This window comes from Cyprinus carpio, chromosome A1 (assembly GCF_018340385.1).
Source record: "Cyprinus carpio isolate SPL01 chromosome A1, ASM1834038v1, whole genome shotgun sequence".
NCBI lineage: Eukaryota > Metazoa > Chordata > Actinopteri > Cypriniformes > Cyprinidae > Cyprinus > Cyprinus carpio.
The window spans coordinates 7253389-7277777 of record NC_056572.1 but is presented as its reverse complement, the minus strand read 5'-3'; the positions used below and the strand labels follow the sequence as shown (position 1 = coordinate 7277777).

General features: G+C 35.7%; 1 protein-coding gene across 1 annotated transcript in view; it reads right to left on the bottom strand.

Moving 5' to 3' along the window:
- LOC109088128 (short transient receptor potential channel 5) overlaps nucleotides 1-24389 on the bottom strand; it is a 78070-nt gene that overhangs the window by 52102 nt on the left and 1579 nt on the right. The gene's annotated exons all lie outside the window — the stretch shown is intronic.

Sequence of the window (24389 nt, the reverse complement as noted above, 5' to 3'; positions counted from 1 at the left end):
AAACCTCTACAACAGCTGAAGAGAAAATTCAAATTTAAAGCAGGACGTCTGATGCTATTTAATGCATTCAGAGTTATTTACACTGCTAAAGAGTTGGATTATCATGCTAAACACGGCCAAAGTAAAAAAAAAAAAAACAGAGTATTTCTGTGCCAAATACACTCTTTCAGTGTTCATATAAGTTTTGGAAAAAAAATTTAGAGCACGTCCCTGTATGACGTCATAAAGTGTGGAATTTCTTGTATGGGCACTTCTCCCAGATGAGAGCATGCACTTAGCGTGAGTAAGAGCATGCCCATCAACATGCTTCATTCGTGTTACGGAAGTCATCAGCAGCTCAAGAAGCATATGACTTGCTCAAGAAGTATTTATCATTTTGGTCAGACAAAACCAGCATGGTGTGATTTAATTCCAGGCTGCAACACAGGTCAGATGTAGACTATAGAAGTCATCTCTAGCTGCTGATCTACCATCTGGTCTGGATATAGACTAGATCTGGGTGGCTACTGTGACCTTGGAATAAGAATAAAACAGACTAAAATTAGCATAGATCCCATTCTTCTTACGATGTAACAAGTACATCGGGTGTTATGGGAAGTGTTCCCGGTTACAGTTGACCTAATTAATGCAACCTAACAATCCTTTAACAGATTTGAATTATAGAAATGTGATAGTGTATTATGTGCATGCCAGGTTAAAGTGATGGGTCTTTAATCTAGATTTAAACTGACAGAGTGTGTCTGCCTCCCAGACAATGCTAGGTAAACTATTCCAGAGTTTGGGAGCTAAATAGGAAAATTATCTGCTGCACAGTTGATTTTGTAATTCTAGGTATTATAAAATGGCCAGAGTTTTTAGATTGCAGCAGACATGAAGGACTATAATGCAATATGAGCCTGCTCAAGTACTGAGGAGCTAAACCATTCAGGGCTTTATAAGTAATCATCAAGATTTTCAAATGTCAAATGGTCATAGTTTCTGGTTCTAGTAAGAACTCTAGCTGCTGAATTTTGGACCAGCTGGAGTTTGTTTATTAAGCTTGCAGAGCAACCACCCAATAAAGCATTACAATAATCTCACCTTGTGGTCATGAATGCATAAATTAACATTTTTTTGCATTTGACATTGAGAGCATTTGGATGGATTTTTAAGCTGGAAAAATGTGGTTTTACAAATGCTAGAAGCATGGTTTTCAATGGAAAGATTGCTATCAAATAGCACACTTCCTAACTGATGACGTAGAATTGAAAGAGTAGCCATCAAGTGTTAGACAGTGTTCTAAGTTATTACATGTGGATGTTTTTGGTCCAATAATTTTGTTTTTTCATATTTTAGCAGTAGGAAATGACTAGGCATCCAGTTTTTTTTTAATATCAACTATGCATTCTGTTAGTTTTGCAAATTGGTATGTGAAGAAATATAGAGCTGAGTATCATCAACATAACAGTGAAAGCTAACACCATGTTTCATGGTTATATCTCCCAAGGGTAACTCGTAAAGCGTGAAAAGCAGCAGTCCTAGTACTGAGCCTTGTGGTACTTCATACTGTACTTGTGATCAATATGATACCTCTTCATTCACTGCTACAAATTGATAATGGCCAGATAAGAAAGATTTGAACCATGCCAATGCAATTCCACTAATGCCAACATAATTAATAGTCTACTCAAAAGAATGTTGTGGTTGATAGTGTCAAACGCAGCGGTAAGAACCAGTAGCACTAATAAATACAACTTGGATTGGATTATAAGAGCAAGAGCATTTGTAACTCTGGTGAGAGCAGTCTCAGTACTATGATGCTGTCTAAATCCTGACTGGAAATCCTCTAAGATACCAGAAGAAACCTAGGTGAGAGGATACTGCATTTTCTAGTATTTTTGACAGAAAAGGGAGATTTGAGATCGGTCTGTAATTAACTAATTCTCTAGGATCAATTTGAGTTTTTTTTTTTTTTTTTAAATGAGGGGCTTAATAAAAGTCAGTTTGAAGGATTCTGAGACATATCCTAATGACTGACGAATTAATATTCAGAAAAGAATCTATGACTTCTGGAAGCACCACTTTTAATAGCTTAGATGGAAGAGGATCTAAAACATGTTGTTGGTTTTGAAGATTTGACAAGTTTATACAATTCTTTCTCTCCTATAGCAGAGAATAAGTGGAATTGTTCCTCAGGGAATCTATAGTGCACTGTCTGATACAATACTGTAGCTGACGGCTGCATGGTTAGAATTTTGTCTCTAATAGTATCGATCTTGGAAGTAAAGAAGTTCAAAAAGTCAAGTACTGCTGCGCTGTTGGGAAATGTCTGCGTCTGCTGATGCTTTATTTTTTGTTAATTTAGCCACTGTATTTAATATTTTTATAAATAGATGAAAAGCAGATCTAGCAGTTTTTAGAGCTTTCTTTCTTTAAGTAGAAGTACTTTCCCTCCATGCAATACAAAAAAAACTAAAATGTCCGCACACTGAAAGACATACAATTAGACCAAGGCAAGGGTCTATCACAAAAGTTACTTTAATTTAACATATAAAACGTGATAAAAGTGCAAAAAGTGAAAAGTGTATTAAAAACAGACCAAAGAGCAGACGTCTCACCTCATGCTTTCTTCAGTGCTCATGGAACAAACAGCAGCCATTAAACCAGATGAGCTCAATCAATAGGTGATTACTACTACTACTACTACTACTACTACTAGTAATAATAATAATAATAATAATAATAATAATAATACAAAAAAACATGCAAGATCCATCTCTTCATTCAATCCATTGGGGTTAATGTTTTCAGCTCAAAAATCCAAAAAGCCTCTCTTTGTAATAGTTTTTTGTCACTGTTACCCCTTCTCCTATGTGGCAGAACCCTCTCAATGCCCAGGAACTTGCGATACGAAAGAGAATCCTTAGCAGGATCAAAATTGCGCAAAACTTTTCTCCATGCAATACGGATTACCTCTAGTTTTGTTTCCTTCCAGCTGCACTCGATTTTCCGGGCTGCTCTCTATAAGGCTCAAGTGTGCTCTTTATATCACGTGTCAGACTGTTTTCGTTAATCTTTTTTAAGTGTAAAGGAGCAACTGTATCTAAAGTGCTAGAAAAGAGAGTCCATAGTTTCTGCCACAACATCAAGTTTTTCTGAGGATTTTTTATTGGATTTGCTGAGGAATTGTGACAAGTCAGGTATAAGTGGTGGTTCTGCCATATTTGTAACAAGGAGTTGAGTTTGCAGCTTTAGCTAAATGAAGTATACACAAGACTAGATAATGATCCAAGATATCATCATCTGCCGCAGAATTTCAACACCATTAACATCAAATCCATGTGACTGTATTAAATCTAAAGTATAATCACGACAATGAGTTGGCCCTGACACATTGTCTAACTCCAATAGAGTTCAGAATGTCTATAAATGCTGATCCCAATGCATCGTTTTCACTATCAGCATGGATATTAAAATCTCCAAAAAGTAAGACTTTATCTGCAGCCAGCACTAACTCAGATAAAAAAATCAGCAAATTCTTTGATAAAATCAGTATAGTGGCCTGTATACAGTTGCCAGTACAAATGTCACAGTGGATTTATCATTAACACGTATTTCTCTAGATAATGTTATATGAAGCATCATTACTTCAAATGAATTATACTTTAAACCAGAGCTCTGAAAAATAGTGAAAATATTACTATAAATTGTAACAACACCTTCCCCTTTACTTTTTGGATGCAGCTCATATTTATAACAGTAATCTCATTTAACTAATTTAAAGTAAGCATTTAATGTAATCATCTGGTTTGGTTTCTGTCAAACAGAGCACATCTAGGTTATGATCTGTGATCATATCATTTACAAGCGCTTTCATAGAAAGGGATCTAATATTCATTAAGCCAAACTTTATTTGTATGAACATCAATTAAATTGTTACCCATAAATTAGTTTGGACATTTTTTTTGTATTGGCTAGCTCAGGAACAGACACAGTCTCTTTAGTATGATATCTAGGTGAAAGAGTCTCTATGTGCAGAGAATTAAATTAACTGTCTGCTTACTGACTGGGCCCCAGTAAGTCAAGTATAAACTCTAAGACTATGTGCCATATTTCTAGAGAGAAGAGCGGCATCACCCATGGAGGGATGAAGACCATCTTTTTTCAACAGGTCAGGTCTGCCCCAAAACTCATCCAATTGTCTATGAAACTTCCCGGTAAACATTGGCTCCCCGTAAACATTGGACTATGGTGGCTGGTGTCTTTATTTTCACGTTCTGTAGAACAGAATTCCCAATAACTAGGGCAATTTCATCAGGTTTCCCAGTGGGTGCAGTGGTGAGAACCTGTTTAATGCTTTGATCGGAACAGAAGAGCGGTGTTTGGTCTTCTGACTCACAGTCATCCTGCTGTGGTGGTTCGGCAACCGGAACCGACTTGATAAGCTACACTGTAAAAAATTATTCACTTTATTTACTCAATAAAATTGTTTAAAATTTTATATCCAATATTATTAATTAAATTTAACAAATTAGAATTAATTAGAAATAATCAAATTAGATGCTTACAAGCAACCATTCAAAATGAGTAGAAGAACATGAAAAAATTAAGTAAAATTTACACAAAAATATTGATTTCATTGAAAACACAAACAAACAAACAAAAACACTATGCTAAAGAATACTATGTTATACATGCCAGACCAATAGTTGGCGATCACGAAACACCCAGTGAAAACATTATATGCATGCACATGATGTCAACTTTTTTACAAATTCACCTTTTTGTTGCTTACATAGATATGATACAGGCATCATGTTCAGAAGTTTGTGTCTTCAGGCCCCCAAAACAGAGTTATTGAAGACACCTAAAGTTCACAAACAGAATCACTGAAGAAGAAAAGGGTACATTTATAGGGTTACCATTATAGTGGTAAGTGTTTGTTTTAGTTGGGCTCTTGACCCTTAACTTTTTAATATTACATTTTGCATAGCTGTTGTAACTGAATTATAACAGCTAGACATCCTAAGAGTAAAGATGTTCAGGTGGTGTTGGTTATGATTTTACATAATCATTGTTTGGCTTGAGTGTTATAAATAGAGCCTGTTCTCTGAGTTAAATTAACATTCAATATAGCAGCCCCTGTAATTCAACAACAGGAGAGCCAAAATTTTCTGTAAAATCCAGAGTTTAAGAATTCTGATTAAGAAAAAATTTGTAGTGGGAGAGGGAAACCTTATTTTAGCCACACAGTGACATCAAGAACCAGCGTATGAATCTCAAGAATGGTGACAAACAGCATATTCAGATTAACAGATGAACTGTAAGCATCACAAAACAAGCTACTAAAAATTGCATAAAGTAAAAATAAAAGAAAATATTAAGAATGAATCTAAGACAATCAATCTCATAATTTATTCATGCCGCAAAGCATGATGGGAGCCATAAATGAGTTTTGATTGGTGGCACCCAGAATGCAGTGCAACATGATTTTTGATAGTCACCATTTTTGAGGTTCTCAGCCTGATTCTTGATGTCTGTGTGCCTAAATGAAATAAATTTTCTTTTTTAAAATGTTTTGATCAGAAATGCTTCTAAGAATCTCTCTGATTATGCTGAAAATCCCAGACCTTATACTGTACAACCAAAGGACACAACCAACTCAGAAATCCAGATCAAATGATGTCAAAACAAACAACACCACCTGATCTTATTCTTCATTGGCTTGTCTAACTGCTGTAACACAATTACAGCAACCAAAAAATTTGTTTAAAAGTTTAAGGGTCAAGAGCCCAACTAAAGACCACCGTAATGGTAACCAAAATGTAGATTATTCTCCATCAGTGATTCTGTTTGTTAACATCAGGTGTCTTCAATGACTCTGTTTTGGGGGCTTAAAAACATAAGCTTTTGAACACGATGCCTGTATCATCTCCATGAAAGCAACAAAAACATGAATTTGTGAATTACATTTTTGTGCTGTGTTTCTTAATCGCCAACTACTGGCCTGGTATGCATAACATCATTTTCATTAGCATATTGTTTTGTTTTTCTTTCTCAAAGAAATGTTTTTTTTTTTTTTTTTTTTTTTTTTTGTTTAAACTTTACTTGTTTTTTTGTGCTATTTGACTAATTTGACTAATATTTGACTATGGTTAATTTCTAAGCATCTCATTTGATTAATTCTAATGAATTCTTATGTGTTAAATTTAATTAATAATATTGCTTGTAATCTGTTGCCACAATTTTATTAAGTAAATATAGTGTATTATTTTTAACAGTGTAGTTGCATCCAAAGCCGTATCTAAGGCCCTCACATTCTTACTATCCTCAATTAAATTTTGGATGCGTGTCTAGTTCTGAAATCTTCTCTGTCAGCCTGACTATTTCCCTGCATTTATCACATGAGAATCCCTCGCTGCTGACAGAGGATGCTACATTATGGCAAGCAGTGCAATTGACAATAACAGGAGAAAAAGCCATGACTCACTATGATTGTTAAATGATTTCTGACTTACCACAGTTGTTTGATGAACTCGTGAAAACGGAGAGAGAAAAGAAATGGAGATAGAGAGAGAGAGAATAATATATGGTTGGAAATGTGAAAAGTGAATGGAAATGTGGAAGACAAGCTAACAGACTGACGGAATGCCAATGCATTGAATGCCAATGATTAAAAGTGAACATAGTCAAATTAGTCAAACTTTGAAGTGAGATCAGTTGAAGAAACCTCTCATTATGCCTTACTAGCATAATAAGTTTGCAAAACTTGTCTGTTAGCTCCATGTAAACAGTGCTGTATGGTTAGCCTACTGGTGTCACATCCTTCCCATGCTATTTCTGGTATCTTGACATGGAACTAGCTTTAAATTTTTAGCTAGTCCTGACATTAATTTAAAAACTGGATATAACTCTGGACATACAGGGTTGGTAAGAAATACTAAACATTAAACATTTATTGTGGTTGACCTGCTTGCCTGTTATTATGGTAATAAATAAATGTTTTCTCACTCATTTATACAGAAGGGTGGAATTATTGTTTGTGGTAATCAACAGCATTTCACAGATTCGGCCCATAAACCCAACCTAGAATATGCCTTTCAGAAAACTCCACACAAGTGGCAGCTTTCTTTGGTGAGGACACATATTTCTTTGCTTTTTCTGTTTTTCTGCTTATGTGTATGGACAACATGCAATTTAGTGTTACTGGTAAGCAAACTAGTGGAATACTCAAAAAGATTTACCAGTTTACCAGCAGTTTTGACAGTTCATCTTAACTCATTCCAAAGTGTACCGATCAGCAAGCAAAAAATATCCTACTAATTCCAGAATAAATGGGAAGACTTGAGTAAATACTGTGATTGACTCTGTGATGATGTTGTGCTTGCTTTGATCTTCTTCTCTGAAGAAGATGAACAGACACACCAGGTGGCGTCTTCCATATGGTCTCGCTTCAACTGACACCACACATGCACACACACAAACACACACACACACACACACACACACACGCATATCATCACTCTCAGACTCATTAGCACCCAATTCACACTTTGCTTTGAATTTTATATCATGGGGTCTAACTGATGTCTAATAGATGCAGATCCCCTAATCCACTCATTACATAGATTTCATTGTATCTGTAATGTGTAAAGTAATACCCTATGACTTAATTTATTAGCATTCTTTCAGCTTCAGAACAACTGCACTATTTATTTTATTAATGAATCTTATAGATTTTTATTGTGAACGACCTATCCATGCATGTTTTTTGAGCTTGTAATGTTTAATCAAAATGTCATAACTCCTAGTGAAATGTTAAGACTTCTCCCAGGAATACATATACTGGACTTCAGTCATTTAGTCCACTTAAATCATATAAGTTTTTTCAAAACTGATCTGATTTGGATACCAAAATTCTGAGTGTCAGCTGATACCGATCCAATGACAAATTAAGAGTTGAAGTAACATTGCTTTATATTAACATTGCTTAATATGGCCCAAGCTAGGGTTGCTAACCGTTCCGTATAATATGGAATTGTCCCGTATTTAAGGCATCAAAGATGTGTTCCGTATGAAAGCTATACGGAATGCCGTTTGTCCCGTATTTAAGGCATATGTCGTATGACCACGTAGACCATACAAATAACAAACTCTAAATTGAGAATGAATCATTCTTTTTTGACCAGTGTTTGATTTGTGAACATAGCCGTTCGAGGGATGCTTTAAGACCAAGCGGAATCCTCCACTCGCGCTAACGGAGGTAGGTTTTTTAACATCCGCATTTCGATTTCAGCAAATCAGTTTGAGCGAATGGAAACAACGTGATTCCAACATCCAGCCACGCATTAAAACATGCATTTTGTCCTGAGGGAAGATGTGATCAATAAGGAAAGTCGTCTTTCTCTAACATAGCCTATACCTAGATAAAACCATTTACATTTACAGTAAGTAACTTCCAGCATATTCTTAACCTTGAATATCATTCTTACAACCAATGACGTGTCAAGCACCCAAAGCAGTAGATATTTATACTGTAAGTTCTCTTTAATTGAAAAACATGCATTTTCATATATACAGTAGTAGGCCTACTGTATATTAAACACACCCATATCAGAAGTCAGAAAGAGCTTTATTGCCAAGTATGTTTGCACATACAAGGAATTTGTTTTAGTGTCACAAGCTTCCAGTTCAAGAGACAACACATAATAAAAAAGGTGTGAATAAAATACACATATGTATAAATATAAATAAAGCACGCACACACACACACAAACAAAAACGATAAATATGTACAGGTGTGCTATAGATAAAATACTGTAGAATATGAATAGAATAAAAAATAAAGTTGTAGGGATGTACTAGGATGTAAAGTGATAAAAAGTATAAGGCTATTGCACAATGGGAGAACATTTAAATGTTCATGAGGTAGATTGCCTATAGCCTATATATGTATACACTGCTGTTCAAAAGTTTAGGATCTATAAGATTTTTAATGTTTTTTAAAGAAGTTTCTTATGCTCATAAAGCCTGCATTTATTTTATCAAAAATACAGAAAAAAGCTCATTTTGAGAAATAGCCTATTATTGCAATTTAACATAACAGTTTTCTATTTTAATATACTTTAAAATATAATTCATTCCTATGAAGCAAAGCTGAATATTCAGCATCATTACCCCAGACTTCGGTGTCACATGATCCTTTAGAAATCAGTCTAATATGCTGATTTATAATACATTTTGAAAAAAGGGTTGCATAATATTGTTTGGGACCTGTGATATTTTTTCAGGATTCTTTGATAAATAAAAAGTTAAATTAGTGTGTGTCCCTTATTCTGTCCCTTATTTTTCTATGAAAAACCACACTTGTCCCTTATTTTCCTTTTCTGAAGTTGGCATCCCTAGCCCAAGCGCCAGTCTGTCACCTTAAGATAATATTTTGACACACTCTCCCAACTGTTCTCGTCCATTTAAAGACATAAACTGTATTTAAGTAAATACTCTCCAAACCGGCCACTTTGACATATTTTGTTTGTATTTGATTGTTTGGGTGCTCACCCGAAGCTAAATGTAATTTGCTTGTCCGCACACATTTCAGCCTGGGGAACAATGTTTTATTATCAAACATGTCCCGCAATTTAGCAAACGTAAAGACAGCATTTTACAACAATCACCGATTGTGCTGATTCTGACTTTAAGTTTGGGTTTTAAGGAGGAACGAATGCGCACCGCTGTGAAGGGAAAGAAGTTGCGCTAAAAGAAATGCGGCTAAGATCCTTAGAAGCCAAAATCGAAATAAAAAAATAAAATTAGCTTAATAAAACAGCCACAGGCCTAAAGTGTAAGCAGACTTGTTTGGTGCACCCCAAGGTTTAGACGGCAGCGTTCACTTATTTAGCTGAACTGCATTAACAGAGCAAACAAATCAGAGTTTGTTTGAACCTAACTAAACCTGCCAAGTGTGAACATAGCTTTACATTTGACCTCAAAGTCACATTCAGATCTGCCAACCTTCAATCCACCACCAATGGATAAAACCAAGTCCCCTCCCTCATTTTTTCTTCTCTGATAATTCACTCACTTTCACTCGGATGTAGACATTATATATATTAATATGGAATAAAAAAAATCACAATATGGAAGAAAAGATTTGTAACTACTTCTGTTAGATCACAACTTTACATATTTAATAGAAAGAAAGAAAGTCTGTGATGCTAATATAGTTATCATTATAGTTATTGTTCTTGAGCCTTAAGTCACTGTATGTCCTATATCCTACCTATTGTCCAGCAAAAAAAAGAAATTCTTACTTCGGACTTCTTTTACTTTCATGTGGTTGCTGTACAGTATAATGATTTCTAACAATCGATGACCCTTCCTATAAACTTTACCCTGCTTCTAATCCTGAGGAGAAGATAAAGGGAAGGCATGGATTTGACAGCCCCAGTGACTCCTCTACAAAGCACCACTCTGACCGACCAATTATTTCTGTCTTATCGCAGATGGTTTAATTGTTTAATTAATCTATGGTTCTCTGTCCTCTAAGGGCTGCTTATCTCTGAGGAATATCATTAGAGTATAAGCTGGGCCAACATTAGCTGATAAATTATACGTAAACTAAGTGTGCAGGACAATCCCCAGTGATCCATCTGAAGTGGAGAACGCTTCTCTGGTTGGACTGAGAGTCATTCCGGAGTGCCTGAACTCAGTGATACTTCCTTCCATAGCATCTACCAAAATTATTGATTTACTGCAATAATAAACTATATTATTTGATACAGTTTTACAGTACCATTATGTCAAGTATTTTACAAAAGAACAGGCCATTGATCACATGTAAGCATTGACTACATTGTGGCATCGACCAAGTAAAACCCATAAATTTTGGTCTGTTTGTGCAAAATGTAGATCATCAGGTTTTGCAAAAACTCACTAAGACGATTACAGTTTGAGTTCAAGATATCATTATTAAATCAGAAAAGAGATGCCAAATACTAAGAGACTCAGATATTTATGCACATTGCTCAGATCAACTTTAACTAATTTTTTTTATGCTGATAATGCAATTTCTAATTTTAAACATGCAAAATGGCAACATTTTCACTAATAGTCTCAGGCTTTTTGAACCCCACTGTAATATTGTCTTGCTCAAATAGCTTTTTGTTTTCCCTGTTTTTAACTGCAGTAAAGATAAACAAGAGTCACAAAAGAAACACACTGTGCTCTGAGGGGAAATAACTTTAACTTGTACGATCAATGAAAAGCAGCTGACGAGGTCAGAATAGGCACACTGATTAAATCAATACATTGACGATTATTTCCAGACTGGATCAGACAGAGAGTATGGATCTTCCAGGAGAATCAAACACAGATATTTATATGAACTCTTTTGAGCTTGTCTACTCTTTTGAGATGAGTTAATTAATTTAAAAATGGCCTGACACAGCACAGTTGTGTCTTAAGGACAAATTCATTGAATTACAGGAAGCAGGGAGATTAGCACATATAGCTTGAGCTGCAACTAAACGAACAGGCTGGCATTTACGGGTATTAGAAGTCTTTCACCTTACGAGTCCTAACATTTCTCTTTACCCACAAACATCTATCTATCTATCTATCTATCTATCTATCTATCTATCTAAAAATGTTAGCATACATCCTGGTATAATTTATCACATTCTCCCAATGCTCTCTGCACAAGTTAAGGTTACGTATGATGACGAAAGCACATCAGTGCTCGCCCTCCCGGAGCTCATAGAGATTGCATTGCAGTCCCTGCAGTTAAAAAAAAAAAAAACCTTTGTATGGAAGTCTATAGGTGTGTTCGACTTCATGCAGCACTGTGCAGACCGATCGGTGAGAGTAGCCGCTTGCAGTCAGTGGTGTTTCATAAACGTTTTCATGAGCAGAAACAGAAACACTTTTTATATACTGCTTAATACAGCGCCATCTGTTCAAGAATAAAGTTCAAAATAAACATATACTATTTAAATACCAATAAAGTGGGAGTATATATGCTTTTATCAGTGTTTTCTTTTATATAATCGTGACTCATTATAACATTGTGACTACAGTAAAAAAGCTTTTACAGTTCTAAAAACACAGATTTGTGAGCAGTATTGGAATTTAAAATGATAGAAACACACATCATAGTTTTCATGTGGTGAATTTGGCCAATCGTTAAGCAGCTGTATCGTCATCAGTGCTCCTGCAGTTGCTCTGAAAGAGCGGTGCATGTTTGAGTCAGCCGGCTGCTCTCAAAACATTATCATGGTACTTTGATGCCACACATGACAGTGATGTGGCAATGGTGCCAGTTCAAGTCAACCAAAATTTCTTTGGCATGCACTGCTTCAAGTCAGCCGCTGATCGGTCTGCGCAGTGCCGCATGAAGTTGAACGCACCTTATGAAAACAGTCTGGGCGATTCTCGGCCAGAGTGAAATCATCCCAAAAAGGGGCGGTACTCCACAGATTGTGACTTGATGCTGATTTGGACTATATATCTAGAGGCAGAGCAAGCAGTCTACAACAGTGATAGCTGTGATAGAAAAAAAATCCCTCCCTTTCGCACTTTGGTGGTGCGTCGCCCAAATAGCCCTAATGAAGAAGCCGCCCCATCTATATCTATCTATCAATCTGTCTGTCTGTCAGCCTCTATCTATCTATCTATCTATCTATCTATCTATCTATCTATCTATCTATCTATCCATCCATCTATCCATCTATCTATCTATCTATCCATCTATCCATCTATCTATCTATCTATCTATCTATCTATCTATCTGTCTGTCTGTCCATCTGTCCATCTGTCTATCTGTCTGTCTGTCTGTCTGTCTGTGGCTCAGAACACCTTGACAACAGTCTAGCAACTACAACCTGGTAAAGTACTGAATGAACATCAAACTTTTTTTAATTGTTTGTTACAGTTTTTCTCAGTTGCTTTGGTGCATTTCTCAAATCAGAAATAAAATTCTCAAAACTACTTGTACAACCTCCACATCATCTAGTCATTTATACACATCATAAAACCAGTTTCTCATTCTTTTGAACAAGTTGCGATTGCTTTTGTACATTCATGCAATTGATTATGCACATTTGTCTGCGGTTTCCTACATTATCAGTTGCTAATGTCATGTTGCTCAAAATGTATTATATAGTTTTCTTTGCAATAGTCTTACCCCTCAAAACATCTAGTTTTTAGTTCATTGTATAAGTCATTAAATGCTAAATGGTTCATCTAGTTGTCATAAACTGTCGAGCACTTTTTTTTTTTTTTTTTTTTACACATTATTATTAGACTTTTTGTAAATTTAGCATGAATTGTGCAAGTGAATCTTGACTAATGAAGAGAATGTAGATCAGCCAATGATAAACCATTTCTCTGAAATAGCTCAAAGGTTCATCTCATGAATCTTCAGTTGGAAAGCATATACTGTATAGACAGAGGACAACAAAAGAGTTACAAATTCTGACAGTGGACTTATTTTTATTTTCATCTTTGTGCCCATATTTCTTTTTGCTTTTCTATATCACAATGACAGTGTAAAGGTTTTTTTTAAGGGTACACTAGTAAAAGTGTAACTGGGAATTCTATACAGTTTCTTTCAATCAATATCCCACATACAGTAATGTGTAAATTTGTACTTTTGAAATGGATATATGGCATACAAAAGAATATGGCATACTGTTCAGTACAGTAACTTTCATCCAAAATGCTGCCATAGTTTACATCAGAACATCCCTCCAGAGTACACTGTTATATTGACAACATATATGTCTTATGCGTACACAATGACACAAGGACTTGTCAATCTGATGGCACTGACATGTTCATTGACACAGATATTTATTTTTGAGAGATGAACTAAGGATTTTGAGCAAGAGACTGGCTTTTACAGGTAATCCATGGTGTTTTGCTATTTGTACGAGTTGTTTTGAGAAATGCACTTACTGTTTTGCAAATGTCAAGGATGATTCGAGAAATGTACCAAAGCGACTGAGAAAAACTGTAACAACTGAGTTTCTTTTGACAAACTTTCCATTTCTAACTTCTGTTGTTTTTCTGCTGTCGCAACTCATCATCATGGTCGATTTGTCATGCCCTACAGTTAACATTTAGAGGAATCCTCTGTCATTTTGCCATTACTCATTCGACAAACCCTAACAAACACTGACATATAAATGAAAATTTAACAGGAAGGAAATGCTTCCTCCTGTCAGATTCTCTAACAATACAAAGTGACTACTTGCCTCACCATTATATCTTTTCCTTTTAGAAAACCCACCATTGTGTTTGGGAATCCTTTAAAATTGTATGAAAAGCTAAGCTCATCAATCTCACATGATCCAAAACAAACCTACAAAAGACAAGCACAGAAACATCTCCACCTTGTCTAGTGTAAGGAATGCAAAGACTAAAAGGACTACGGATGTTCTTCCCAGCATGCTTCACATATAAACATAAAAAGCCCAGATCTGCTTCTCCCATTCTTATCTGACAGGCAGGAAAAAAAAAAAAAAAAAAAAAAAACTAGCTGCTTTGCATTACATGCTCAAATATGATTAAAGATTTTATTTTCTATCTACTTTCCTGGCAGAAACACCAATTTTTAAATGTGTTGTTTCCTCTCATTAGAGGCACTTATTATTGACTATTATGTGGTAAGCATAAATTATACATATACCATACTTAACTTTTTATGCTATGTTTTTTTTTTCATTAGTCAGCTGCATAAACAAAATCCAAAGCATCCTGCAAAGCAATCCTGCTCTAAATTCAGTCATATCCGTGTGCTTCTATACAACAGATACTCTTTTCTTATTAATCTCTAAGTCATACCTGAATGTATTCCCAACAGCTTAACTCCATCTCCATCCCAACATCATCTCCAGTTTAACCTTTTAGTTAATAGATAATTAACAACCCATAGCCTCCCTTGCCTTTGTAACATGCACACACACGCAAACATAATCTTCTATCATTTATCCACGTCAACAAACCCGCTGGTCTATGGAAAGGCTCTTTAATTCAGCAGCGGCGATAATTACGGGAAAGAATAAGCCATGAGTGAGTTCATCTTGTGAGTCATTTTCAGGGTTAAGAGCTGTTTGCCGTGACATATGGAGATGCTGTGGCAGTGATGTAAAGCATCGGTGTGAGAGTTTAATATGCCAGGCATGCTGAGTTTCTCTCCTCTCCATGAACTTAGGCGATACTTCCAATCCATGCTTTTGTCATGTCTAAAAAAGTTTCTGTTTTGTGTGTCTGAAGCTCTGTTCCACAACCTAGCGAGCTTCTAACGCGGCATCCTAAACAGCATGGGAACTCAAACATGACTGATTTGGAGCGCTCTTAGGCAAATCCATGCCACACCAATAGCTTGTCTCACATGAAACGCTTTGGAGATTTGACTCAATACTGATCCACTTGAGACATTAGCATAATACTCTTATAAGCATTAAAAAACATCGCGCACACATACACACACATTTTTGTAAAATACAGGTACAGGTGCACCTCTAAAAATTTGAATATCATGGAAAAGGTCTTTATTTTTTGTAATTTAATAAAAAAAGCAAACTTTCTTATATTCTAGATTCATTGCACAAACTGAAATATTTCAAGAGATTTTTTTGTTTTAATTCTGATGGTTATGACTTACAGCTTAGGAAAATTAAAAATTTAGCATCTCAAAAAATTTGAATATTCCATTTTGAGATTGATTAGTTTGATTAATTTTGAGTATAAATACTGGGTACCTCCTGGGCTAGTTTAGAACAACAAACCACAAACATAGTGCTGTATAAAAACATAACAATAGAAAATAAAACAATCATCGACACCCTCCACAAGGAGGGTAAGTCACAGAAGGTCATTGCTGAAAGGGCTGGCTGTTCACAGAGGGCTGTATCGAAATATATTCATAGAAAGTTGACTGAAAGGATAAAGTGTGGTAGGAAAAGGTGTACAAGCAACAGGGATGACCACAGCCTTGGGAAGATTGTCAGGAAAAGCCGATTCAAGAACTTGAGAGAGCTTCACAAGGAGTGAACTGAAGCCGGAGTCAGCGCATCAAGAGTCACCATGCTCAGATGCCTTCAGGAAATGGGCTACAGCTGCTACATTCCTAGAACCAAGCCACTCCTGAACCAGAAAAAAACATAAAAAGCATCTCACCTGGGGTAAGGAGAAAAATAACTGGACTGTGGCTCAGTGGTCCACAGTCCTCTTTTCAGATGAAAGTAAATTTTGCATTTCATTTGGAAATCAAGGTCTGGAGTCTGGAGAAAGACTGGAGAGGCACAGAATCCAAAGTCCAGTGTGAAGTTTCTGAAGTCAGTGATGATTCTGGGGCCGTGACTTCTGATGGTGTTAGTTCATTGTGTTTTATCAAGTCCAATGTCCATGCAGCCATCTACCAGGAGATTTTGGAGCACTTTATGCTTCCATTTGTTGACAAGCTTTATAGAGATTAATTTTGCAGCAGGACTTTAGCACCTGCCCATAGTGCCAAAACCACTTCCAAGTGGTTTGATGACCATGATATTACTGTGCTTGATTGGCCAGCCAACTCACCTGACCTGAACCTCACAGAGAATCTATGGGGTATTGTGAAGAGGAAGATAAGTAACATTTGACAAACAATACAGATGAGCTGAAGGCTGCTATCAAAGCAACCTGGGCTTTAATAACGCCTCAGCAGTGCCACAGACTGATCGCCTTCATGCCACGCCACATTGAAGCAGTAATTCATTCAAAAGGAGCCCCAACCAAGTATTGAGTACATAATTAAACCTACTTTGGAGATCTTGAACATTTCTGTTTTGCAAATCTTTTTTTGATCGATCTTTGAGAAAATATTAAAATTTTTTGAGATACTGAATTTTTAATTTTCCTAAGCTGTAAGTCATAACAATCAGAATTAAAACAAAAAACTCTTGAAATATTTCAGTTTGTGTGCAATAAATCTAGAATATAAGAAAGTTTGCTTTTTTTTTAAATTAAATTACAAAAAATAAAGAACTTTTCCATGATATTCTAATTTTTTGAGATGTACCTGTATTACTGTTGTAATTTTATTGCAACTTCTTTTATTGATACTTTTTCATATTGATTGTGGATCTGGAGCACACAATTATACAGTAAGCACTAGGTTTTTATTGAATATTATTCTTACTGCACATTGGTTGAAAGTGTTAGTTTGTGTCTGGCATAAAAAAAGACGAATCAGAACCTAAACAAGCACTTGTTACTGTTGAATGAAGAGAAAAGCCTAGTTTAACAGAGATTAATTTACCTTGGAGTAAATGTATGTGTCCTAACTGATGTTATACAGTACTTGATTAAGGGCTGACATGTCGTTTAATCCAAGACATGAACTTCTCAGTGTTTATTTCATTATTTTAAAAAGTACAGATTATCAGTTTACAAAGCCTTTTACAAAGGCTTTATCAATGCCTAGAAGCACAGTGAAGTCTATTATTAAGAAGTGGAAGGTATTTGGTACAACACAGACCCTCCCTGGATCAGGACGTCGCTCCAAACTGAACGAAAGAGCCAGGAGGAAACTGGTCAGAGAGGCAACCAAGAGGCCTATAGCAACTCTGAAGCAGTTGCATGAATTTATAACAAAGAGTGGTCATTGTGTGCATGTGACAACAACATCACAAATTCTCCACAAATGTGGCTTGTATGGGAGGGTTGCAAGAAAAAAAGCCACTCCTCAAGAAAGGCCGCATGCAGTCATGACTGAGCTTAGCCAAAACGCACCTTGAAGATTCTGAGGCAGGTGAGACTAAAATTTAATTATTTGGCCTCAACACAAAACAATATTTCTGGCAAAAATCCAATCCAGTTCACCATCCAAGTAACAGCATTCCTACAGTAAAGCATGGAGGCGGTAATATCCTGTTATGGGGTGTTTCTCTGCAGCAGGGACTGGAGCACTTGTCAGGATAGAAGAAAAAAATGCATGGGGCAAGATACCGTCAAATTCTTAAGGAAAATCTGCTGCACTCTGCCAGAAAGTTGTCAATAGTAAGAAGATTTACCTTGCAACATGACAATGACCCAAAGCACACAACAAAACTGAGCACACATAGACATATCTCAACAGACTAAAGGCTGTAATTAAAGCAAAAAGTGGTTCAACAAAATATTGACACAAGTGATCCTTTTCCAACTCTGTGATTTTGTTCTTTTTTTTTTCTTTTTTTCTGAAATGTTGGTCCCACAAAGCAAACGATCTTGGCCCAAATATGGCCTCAAGCTGGGACTGCTGGCCTCCTGTCAGCAATCACATGTACCCTTTCAGCTAGTGCTGGGTCATGTGTTGCAATGATGGCACCGTGTGGCTCACGGCAAACAATGTGAGGGCTGACTGTTGGGTGGGAGGAGTGTGGCCCAGATCAATCCAGTGATCATGTCACCCAGATCAGGCTTGTGACCTCAGAGCATATTATGTGATCCATGGTCAACAAGATAAATAAATTATCAAGATCTTTTATCGTAGAAATGCATGCCTTCACAGAGTCGATCGGGATAGTATTTTCAGCATCTAACAACTAAAATTATGCCCTGCTCCTCACACTAAACTATTATATTCTGCGGCCGCCTGAGAGGACTGCGATTACAACATAGCATCATTTGGACTACAGTGGTTCTGCTTTTTGACATTCCTGCAATAAATAAATTCTTGTGATTAACTTTACACTTGTCTGTGTGTTGCATTTCTCTTATAGACTGTATACTGTATAAATGTTTAGTGTACTTTGTAAATATTGTAAATTTCAGCATCTCTCCAAATATACAAAAAGTTACACATAATAATAACTATGTATAAGATAGATTTGGTTGATTTGTTCTTTATAAAAAAAAAAATATTAATGCAATAATTTTTTTAGTGCAACTGAATTTTCTATTCTTTTAAAAATAAAAGATGACCTTTTACTTTATTGCTATAGTTTGTTTACATTACCAAAACATTTCACAAATAATGGCAATTACTGTAAAAGAAATACACAATGCAGTAATATCAAAAATATCTGGGTTATATAAGGCTCAGATGTGGCTTAGTTTTGGGGCTTCTGGTTTACTTAATGCTGAGAATTGGGACCAATGCTAAAACCTATTCAGGCCCAGTGTAGGACCACTTATGGTCTATTAATTGGTCTATTAATATTAGACATAGAAAATATTGTTTAGGGCAAGTTATTTATTTTTCATTGACTCAAGTTATAAAATATAGATGTAAATCATTACCCTAAATTTTTTTAATAGGATGAATGAAAAAAAATTCTGTGTAATATCCAAGTTAAATCTATATCAGTTGTTTTATTTTTCCAATTTGTTAAACTAGAAAATTAAGAAAAAAAGCAAACAAATAAAGGAACATTCATGCAATTTTCTGTTTTATTTTAATTCAATTCCAAATGTTAATTTAAAAACACAATAAAACATGAATTTTTATCTGAACATTTCCCAATAAAACATGAAAAAACTAGTTTAACAAACTAACATAAAACAGTTTATCTCAGAATCACAACAAAAACTATATGGTTTTATTCCACAATATTGGCAGAACTGAATTTTAGGTGCTAACTCACCTATTCCGAGGTTGAGCATTACCTGCTGAATAAAATATAAAGTGCTTTTCAAACTCTTAGTCCAGGTGCAGGGCTTAAATCAGTATGAAAAAATGGACATAGAAGGCCTGAGATTGGTCGGTTCATCCATTACAAAGTTTTCTTCCAAGATGATTCCCACTTAGATGTGGACTTGCTTGAGCAATGCTGAGGATTCTTACTGGAGTCTGTTTAATCAGCCGCATCCTAACAGAGGAAGAAACAGATCGATAAAGACATTATCAAGTCAGTTAGATAATGCTGTTGTCAAATACTCAAGATCATATGCTGTGTTCACACCATGTTCTACTTAGAGCTGTTCATGTCCTTGGTCCGGGAACTGTGCATTTCTATGGCAACACTATCGATGCCTAAATAAATCTGCAGCAGTCAGGTAGAGTCACGTGATACAAGTAGAAGCTCACAGAAAATTCCCAGATTACAGATGTTAATTATGAGTTCTACAAGGACATTAATTTTTATTCCAAGTCAGAATCTTGTAATTATGGCAAATACAACATGGGATGAATGCACTTATACATACCTATATACTGTAAAATGGGTGGTGATGTGGGTGATGTCAGGCTTGTCATTAACAACTTTTCTGTGAAGAGCAAACATTAAAGTTACTGTCTTTATAAGGGCATCTGACTTAAGGGTTTACATTTAATTGTGCAGTGTACCTGTCAATAAAGTGATCCCCCTCAGAACAGGTCTCAGTTAACCCACATGACATACAGCTGATCTGGAGTTCTGCTGTGAGGTGATATTAGTGTACATTTTAGTGCATAAAGTAATTTAAATATATGTACATGCCTGATGTGAACAATGTCATTGTTTCATTCTTGTATAACTTCCATGTTTGAACATAGAGACAGGGTTTCACAGACAGGGCTTAGCTTAAGCCAGGACTAGGCCTTAGTTAAATCAGGATATTTTAAATAACTTTTATAAAAATGCCTTAAGAACTTTACTGGTGTGCATCTTGAGACACAACAATGGCACTGACATATTTTAAGATGTGCCAGTACAAGATATTTTCAGTCAAGACAGCTTGAACATGCATTTTAGTCTGAAACTTGTCTGTGAATCCGGGGGGTAATGTTATGAGGGCCATACTTACAGTTCCAAACATCTCTTCCATTTCTTCTTCCTTCAAAAACAAGATAGTTGTTAAGAGGGTTTTGAACCTAGATAGAACAGAAGTATATTCATCCATTTGGTATTTATACCATTAATTACTTTAAACTTACTCTTTCAAACAACAGCCATGTCTATTAAACGTGGTCGTAAAATTATTGCACTCACCATATTAATGCCACCATCGTCTCTCCTCCGCTGCAATCGCGGCTGCTCTACAAGTAAAATTAACTTACACTTCTCATAAACAACATCGAGTGAAAAAGAAAAAGGAAAAGACGAAAATAATCTTAGTTGATCTCGCTGCTCGAGAGAAAACTAGTTAGCTAACGGATGAGAAATGTCCCGTCGTTTAGACAAACAACAATTTTCGCCAATCACAAACAGTCTCACGAGGAAAAGAAAGAACGAAAAAAGGTAAATGGTGGAAACTAACGTCCATACACCTTATCAACTTATCTAAAACAAAGTTTCCACCTTCTCATCCACAGCTTGTGACAAAATGGTGTCGTTAACGGACTCGCAGCACCAGTGTGAGGAAGCGTGGTAATGATATAAACTAAATAATATGAGTTAATCTAACCTGATATTTTACATTCGTCAATACAAATATGTACTAGTTGTTCTATTAATGAAAAATATTTATATTTATCAATGTTTCTAACTAAAAAAAAAATACTTAAAAAATAAAACAAATAATGGTAAATTAAATTAAATGTGAAAGACAAATTATTAATTGGATGAAGTACTGCTTTGAAAAACTTTTTTCAGTGTACATTGCCATTATATTAATGTAAATAAAGTACCAATGTATGTTTTCTGAAACAAGTAAGACAGCATGAGGCATTTTTGAAATCACATTGACCAATCATTTGAACTTCAGATATAAATGTGACAATAATCACATTCAACAATGCAGCCAAAGGATTTTTATAATGACCAAAACAGTAGTTGCATTCAGCATTTCCAATAATGGCACATTATTCTTGCTAAAGAGCACTTGCCATTTCAATAATGGGCTCTGATTTGATGTAAACCGCGTAAGCAGCTTGTATGAGTCTGGGCCTCGATGGAGGTGACTTCTGCTGGTCTCAAACATTCAGTTACCGAAAGCGAAACCGCATAAGCCACCAGACATCCTGCATTTCTATTAGATTTATTATCTTCTCACAAAGTAAATCTGACCTTCTCCCTTTGTCCGCATTTCTCTCTTTCCTTCTTTTTCTCACAGTTTTTAATCACTTTAAATTTTGAAGAAGCTATGCTTTACTTGTTACCAATAAGTCTATTCCATCATCTTCTTGTCCTGAATGATGCCAAGGTGACAAAATAAGCAAAAGAAATCCAGGATAAGAGGTCTGGGGGACTTATTATACACTTTGTGCTTATTCGAAGGCTTTACTGTCCTTAAAACCACTTACGTAGTGTAAGTGGTTTTAAGGACGGTAAAGTCTTCGAATACTCTAGCTGCACTATACAATAAGAATTTGATGATTATTCTGAGAAAAGCATGACAATCCACTGTTTTTGGAGATCTGTGTGTGGGCCAGTGAATACACACCTGTATTTGCCCCAAATCTGTTTGTCTTATGTAATGCACCATTAAGCGGTGTAATCTTATTTGAGAGGCTAGGTCACTCACTTATAATCAAGGGCTTGAAAGGTTGGACCCTAATGGGTCCTGTGCAATTTCATTACAACCCTGGAGATGAAAAACTTGGGACAAGGTTAAATTTATCCCCAGAGACATTAGTCCAAATGAACCCTGTCTTACAAACTCAATGCATCTCTTGTAGACCAACAAACTGAACGTAATACAGTAAAGATTTTTTTCTGACACCTCCTAATAGTGTTGCTCACATCAATTTCTTTTTCCCTCTGAGCTCCCTTGAGGCAATGAGCATGGACAGTCCATTTGGGACAAACTCTGTCTACTGCCTCTCTTTTGTTTCCACTCAACACAGCACCTTGAACGAGTGTATAAACTGGGATCACACTCCTCAGCCCTCAGAGATGGGCAGATATCCTTTATTATCCTGTAGCCTTAAGTCTTAAGGTATCTGTACACATCTAATGTCTGTTTACAGACATAATGCAACATAAAATGATACTAAAATATATCACAGCAGCTCTGACTCATAGTATCCAATCCAGCTCTGGTGCTCCTTTTTTTGGTTGAGTGAAATGCAACATCAGAGCAGCCTTACATTTTTTAGATTTCATAAGTTACGATCTTTGTCTTTACTTATTTTTCTGTTCATAATTGTATTAATCTATATAAATAATTTCATTTTTAAAACATTAATGTTATAACTTTATTTCTGTATTTATATTATCTACATGAATGCATTTATACTGCATTGAACAGTTTGTGTAAATGCATTAAAGGAATAGTTCACCCAAAAATTCACAAGCATAAAAAGTCCAAAACAGTTCTGAACAAATATATCTGTGGATTTTGATGTGAGAGGACAACATGGGATGGACTTTATCATTGGAGAAGAGTTATTATGGATTATGGACTTTTATTTTGGACAGGAGTGACAGGTTAAAGTTAAAATGATAGATTTATTTCTTACAAACACACAGCCTTTTGCTTCAGAAGATGTTAATTGATGGATTGTAGTCATGTGGATTACTTGTGGATTTTTGAGATGTTATTATTAGTTGTTTGGACTCTCATTCTGATGGCACCCATTCACTGCAGAGGATTCATTGGTGAACAAGTGCTGCAATGCTAAATTTCTCCAATTTTGTTCTGGTGAAGAAACAAACTCATCTACAGTACATCTTGCATGGCCTGAGGATAGGTAAATGTTCTTTTTGGGGAGAACTATTGCTTTGATTCATGCCAAAAAGAATGATAGTTGTCTACAACACCATTACAGTCTAAAAAGTTGAAGTCAAATCTACACTGCAGCATTAGGACTTGTTTAAGATGATGAAACACAAAAACACAAGATGCCAGCATTAAAATACAGGCTAATGATGTTAGACCCAATTAACTAACCAGAACATAAATGTTAAAACAACTATCATTTGCATCATTGGTGACAATTGCCTTTGAAATATTACTAAGCTCCCCCAAATCATTAAGAATCTGCATTAAAAACACTTAATTTACTGTTCCGACTTAATAGTGTTGTTCTAACCAATCTCTTATTTTCCCTCAGCTTGAGGCGCTGAGCAATCTATTGGGACAATCCCTGTCTACTTCCTAACCTGTTTCCACATGTACAGTAACAACGCCTAGAACGAGTGTATAGCTAAATCTTTGATCACAATCTCTAGCCCTCAGAGAGTAGCATGTATCAATAATTATCCTGTAGCCAGCAGTGCCTGCTTAACAAGTCTTACATGCATTAATGCATGTAATTTTTCTTTTGCATAACCATTATAATTTGGCATTTTGAATAAAGACAGACTGATGATTAGTTTGACCAATATTTGTCCTGTTATTCACTCTTTTCAACTTATTAGATCTCTATCAGTAAATGATATAATTTGATTAATCACTACGAAGAAGCAGCCAAAAACTATATTTACAAGTACAGCAACTTATTATAACACAGTTTGGATAATTACGTTGACTCTTTTATATAACAGCCATTCATTTTTAAGTGTATTGTTTAAGATTCAGACAGC